The sequence below is a fragment of the Sinocyclocheilus anshuiensis genome, unplaced genomic scaffold (genome assembly GCF_001515605.1).
Source record: "Sinocyclocheilus anshuiensis isolate Anshui unplaced genomic scaffold, SAMN03320099.WGS_v1.1 scaffold5, whole genome shotgun sequence".
NCBI lineage: Eukaryota > Metazoa > Chordata > Actinopteri > Cypriniformes > Cyprinidae > Sinocyclocheilus > Sinocyclocheilus anshuiensis.
Window position 1 is genome coordinate 368,924 of NW_015536464.1, and position 6,017 is coordinate 374,940.

A 6,017-nucleotide genomic window follows, 5' to 3' on the forward strand; every position below is an offset into this window, starting at 1 on the left:
AAGAAGAAGTATGGAATGTTGGACACTTCATGCATTCAACTGTCACAGCTTTAATTATGTAGCGGAGGGGGTGGGGCTATCAGACTCCGATTATGAAAAAAAACAAAAACGTATAAAATTCATATACTACATAGTGCGAAAGTGCATAGTGTACAGTGAGTGTGTAGTGTATAACTTTACATGCACGTATGTTATGTATTAGGTACGTTACGGTCTCTGACAGTCCAAGTCAAGTCACCTTTATTTAAATAACACTTAATACAATACAGATTGTGTCAAAGCAGCTTAACAATGTTAAACAATAAAATAGTGTTTTGGGGGGCCAGTTAAGATAAGAGCTCACTCAAGTACTGAGGAGCTAAACCATTCAGGGCTTTATAAGTAATTAGCAAGATTTTAAAATGTATACAATGTTTAATAGGGAGCCAGTGCAGTGTTAACACAACCGGACTAATATGCTCATACTTCCTGGTTCTAGTAAGAACTCTAGCTGCTGGATCTTGGACCAGCTGGAGTTCATTTATTAAGTGTGCAGATCAACCACCGAATGAATGAATGAATTAATTAACATTTCTGCATTTGACATTAAGAGTATTTTTGAGATGGAAAAATGTGGTTTTACAAATGCTAGAAACATAACTTTCAAAGGAAAGATTGCAATTAAATAGCACACCTAGGTTCCTAACTGATGATGAAGAATTGACAGAGCAGCCATCAAGTGTTAGACAGTATTCCAGGTTATTACATGAAGAGGTTTTGGTCTAATAATTAACACCTCTGTTTTTTTGTTTGTTTTTTTCTAAATTTAGCAGTAGGAAATTACTAGTCATCTAGTATTTTATGTCAACTATGCATTACATTAGTTTTGCGAACTGAGAGCTGAGTATCATTAGCATAACAGATAAAGCTAACACCATGTTTCCTGATGATATCTCCCAAGGGTAACATGTAAAGTGTGAAAAGCAATGGTCCTAGTACTGAGTCTTGTGGCACTCCATACTGAACTTGATATGATACCTCTTAATTCACTGCTACAAACTGATAATGGTCAAATAAGAACAGACAGCATGCTGAAGCTGTTCAGGCTGCCATTTTCTCCTTGGAAAAGCAATGGAATAATCAAAACACCCAAAGTGTGGGTTTTCCAGAAAATGTGTGTATCCCTGGACTTCTGCAGGCTTCTCGAAAATACAACAGTGTATTGTGCACATTATTTTATGACAAACACATTCAGCTGTCACAGATTTGTTAACTTTTGAAAATCCAGTCTCTTTTTTTTTTTTTTTACCAGAAAAGGAGTGGTTTTGATTCACAGATGCATTGTCTTATAACAAAAATCTTTTATTTCAAACCATGAAAGTTCATATCCTGTTGAAAAATCACTTTATGAAACAGTCGTTCCATTATTACCCCATAGCAGATTTTTGTTGCAGTGCATTCTGGAATTGTGTTCTCCTTGAAGTATACATACAGTGTATGGCCAAAAGAAGTGTATCTTATAAGGATCCTGTTTTGAAACAGTTCTCTCTATCATGTCCAGACTTGAGACATATTTGAGAATAACAGCTCAAGATGCAGATCACGGTCAGTCACTCCTGTGTTGTGGCACACGTACAGCAGATAGCCTAAAGTTATAGACATACTCCCTAGCCTGCAGACAGTCAGACCTTTTTTATAAACAACCTTCAGCCAGCTTTGTAAACAGTCAAGTCTGTCAGTTTAATTGCATTGGATCACTATCTTAATTTCTCATTCAAAGCTGGCAGTGATGCAACCATCTGCGGTTGACCCCGATCCACATACCAGAGAATGAAGGGAAACTCAGTGCCTCCTGGTGCAGGACACTGGAATCTGCTGGGATTCATGTTGCGAGTGAATGCAGGCAGTCACGTCTACTGCGAGCAGGTGCATGAAGATACAGTTGTTGACTTCAGATGTAGTTGTTTCCTATAGCAGGTCTAAACACTAGGCAGAAGCAAAGACACTTGTTTTTGTGGGAAGTCATTACTGCAGGTTGTGAAAAGAAGGAATACTATGGCAATTGTCTCCTTGGATCAAGAACGGAGGAATTCTCATGGGAGTCACGTAATAGAGAGTTTCCTCAGGGAAATATTACGTGTTTTGTAGAAAGAGAAGCAACTGTTTCTAATGAAAGACATCCTGCCTTCTTGGTGTTTCTAAAGAATACTCTCTCACCAAAACACTCACCATTGAGAGATGCTCAACTACAGAAGCACAGAGAGATGCATCTAAACCACAACAGATGCAAAGTAGATTAGTTCTGCCACTAGTTGATACATAGTTGCAAGATGTATAGTAAAGAAGTAACTTTTTTTTCTGTGTTTTTCTAGATGTAAATATGCATGTATACCCAATGTGAAAAAATAAGTATTTACTTCTTTTAAGAAGTAGAGCATACTTTTAAAAAGAGTACTTATTACAGAAGTTATACAATTTAAAAGTATATACATAAGTGTAAATTTAATTTAATGCCAGTTACTTCATTACATGTAAAAGGCAATTAAGTGAAAATTAATTATAGTTCTACTTAAGCCGCACTTACAGTGGTGGCCAAAATTGTTAGAACACCTGACAGATCTGAAAATATTGACCTTTTTTGCCTCCAAAACATGATTTCATAATGTTCATGAAACATTGCAGATGGTTGCTCTGGGCACAACAAATATCAGATGAAGTGAGTCATACTGTTTTTATCCACTTTTAACTTTAATATTTGGTATGTCCATCTTTTGCAGCAATTACAGCAGCACATCTCTCTGGAATATAGTGTCAATATATTTCCTGAGAACTTCAACACTAATGTTATCCCATTTCTTCTGCAACTCAAGCCAACGGCTTTCCTTTCAATGTACAAACGATTTGTCCAGTTTATTTTCCAACTCGTCACAAATTTGCTCGATGAGGTTGAGGTCTGGGCTTTGAGCGGGCCAGTCCATCATTTTCAATTTTCCAGCAGATCCAGCAATGTTCCAGCAGCAACTGTGAATTTATACCTCGCAATTCTAACTTTTTTTCTTGCGATTCTGACATTTTTCTTCCAATTGTAAATTTATCTTACAATTCTGACTTTTTTTTTTTTGCAATTTAGATTTTATTTTACGGTTGCAAATTTAAATCTCACAATTCAGACTTTTTCACAATTTTCTTACAAATCTGACATTTTTCACAATTCTGACTTTTGTTTCTAGCAATTGTGAATTTATATCTCAAAATTCTGACATTTTTCAGAACTATGACCTTTTTTTATTGCAATCCTGACCTTTTTCTCACAATTGCAAGTTCAGTCAGGACCACTCTGTTTGAGTAAGATTATTGTAGAGGTCCTGAACTTTATATTTGGCGGCAGGCTTCACTCTGAAGGGTTCAGTTCTGAGCTATCCACAGGCAAACCTCGCTGAGGTTTGAATCCCACCGAAGCCTAAGCAATTGCCAGATATTTTATATGCAACAGTTGTATATTCCAAGTAGAGTAATACAGTACTGTGAATAAATTTGGACAATTTAGCAATGAGCTGGACAGATGATATATTTCTGTGGGCAAGCAGTTAAGTGATCATGTATCTGCATAAGGAGGAGTTAGGGATGGAGGAGGGTGAGCGCATGTCTGTGCTTCATTCGTCGCTCAAACTAGATGTAACGCCCCTGGACTGTTTGTTGTGCTCTGTGACCCAGTTTCTTCCCCATGTGTTCTGCTTCCCAGTTAATTAGTCATTCAGTACACCTGTGTTTGTTAATTATCCCTTGCATTTAAGTTTGAGTCTGTGCTGTCTGTCCTTGTCCGAGATTATACGTCAACCCTGGTGTTTCCTGTGCTCCTGTCTGCCCCATGTAATTCCTTGGATGTTTGGATTAAAAGACTATTGTTTCGTGTATCCCTGGTCTCCTCGCTCCTTGCCTTAAGGTTAGTGTGACAGAATCTCAGACCAAAATACAGTTACCTCTGTGTCTCCCCTCCGTTTTGTTTCCGAGTTTTTTCTCTCAGTGTTTTTTTTTTTCCGTTGTGTGCCCGTATGGATCCCCTCCTTCGCCCTGATTTCATCCTCCTGCTGCTGGAGCAGGGGGAAAATTCGCTCGAGGGTCATACCAGACTGTTTCGGCTCTGTCTTGGTCCCGGATCCACATCTCAGCGCCGTTGCCATCTGCTCCGCCTAGGACCTCCGGATCCTCCCCGTCGCCCTGTCTCATCGGCTCTCCGGCTCCGCCTCGGGCTCCTCCACCACCTGCTCCACCGCCGTTGGACGATCATCCTCCTAGTCCCCCTCCGCCCCTCCCTCTGTTTCTACGGTGCGAGGACGCACCTTCCGGGAGGGGGGAGTACTGTAACGCCCCTGTGGACTGTTTACGTTCCGCTTCCCAGTTAATTAGTCATTCAGTACACCTGTGTTAATTATCCCTTGCATTTAAGTTCGAGTCTGTGCTGTCTGTCCTTGTCCGAGATTATACGTCAACCCTGGTGTTTCCTGTGCTCCTGTCTGCCCCGTGTAATTCCTTGGATGTTTGGATTAAAAGACTATTGTTTCGTGTATCCCTGGTCTCCTCGCTCCTTGCCTTAAGGGTAGTGTGACACTAGATTTACAACACACAATTCTGACTTTCTTGCAATTATGTCTTTTCTCACAATTGTGGATTTATATCTTGCAATTCTGACATTTTTCTTCCAATTCTGACTTTCTTCTCACAATTGTGAAATTCTCACAATCCTGATTTTTATCCTTGCAATTCTGACTTTTCTCTCGCAATTGCAAATTTATATCCCACACTTCTGACTATTTCTCGCAATTGTGAATTCATATCTTGCTATTCTTTTTTTCTTGCAATTCTGACTTCTCACAGTTGCAAATTTATATCTCAGAATTCTGACTTTTTTTTCTCACAACTGCAAATTTATATCTCAAAATTCTGACATTTTTCTTGCAATTCTGACTTTTATTTTTCCGTGTAATTCCGGCTTTTTTTCTCATAATTGCAAATTTATATAACACAATTCTGACTTTTTCTCGCAATTCTGACTTTGTTCTTGCAATTCTGACTTTTCTCACAATTGTGAGTTTATACACTGCTCAAAAAAATTAAAGGAACACTTTGAAAACACATCAGATGTCAATGGGGAAAATATCATGCTGGATATCTATACTGATATGGACTGGGCAATGTATTAGGAACGAAAGACGTCGGGCCCTCAGGCCACTCTCATGAAGTCTGTTTCTGATTGTTTGGTCAGAGACATTCACACCAGTGTCCTGCTGGAGGTCATTTTGTAGGGCTCTGGCAGTGCTCCTCCTGTTCCTCCTTGCACAAAGGAGCAGATACCAGTCCTGCTGATGGGTTACAGGCCTTCTACGGCCCTGTCCAGCTCTCCTAGAGTAACTGCCTGTCTCCTGGAATCTCCTCACGCTCTTGAGACTGTGCTGGGATACACAGCAAACCTTCTGGCAATGGTACGTATTGATGTGCCATCCTGGAGGAGTTGGACTGCCTGTGCAATCTCTGTAGGGTCCAGGTATCGCCTCATGCTACCAGTAGTGACACTGACCCTAGCCAAATGCAAAACTAGTGAAAAACAGTCAGAAAACATGAGTAGGGGAAAAGAAATCTCAGTGGCCTCCACTTGTAAAACCATTCCGGTTTTGGGGGTTGTCTCATTGTTGCCCATCTTGTGCACCTGTTGTTAATTTCATTAACCCCAAAGCAGCTGAAACTGATTAACAAAACCCCCTCTGCTACTTAACTGACCAGATTTGAGCAGTGTATATCAAAGTTTATATTTCACAATTCAGGCTTCTTTTCTCAGAATTTTGCGATATAAACTCACAAATGGAAATGATAAAGTCACACTTGTGGGATATATATTTACAGTCACAAGAAATAAAGTCAGAATTGCAAGAAAAAATTCAGAATTGCAAGAATACTGTCAGAATTGCGAGTTTATATCACGCAATTTTGAGAAAAAGAGTCGGAATTGTGAGATAATTACTAAACACTTTTTGTGTAATGAA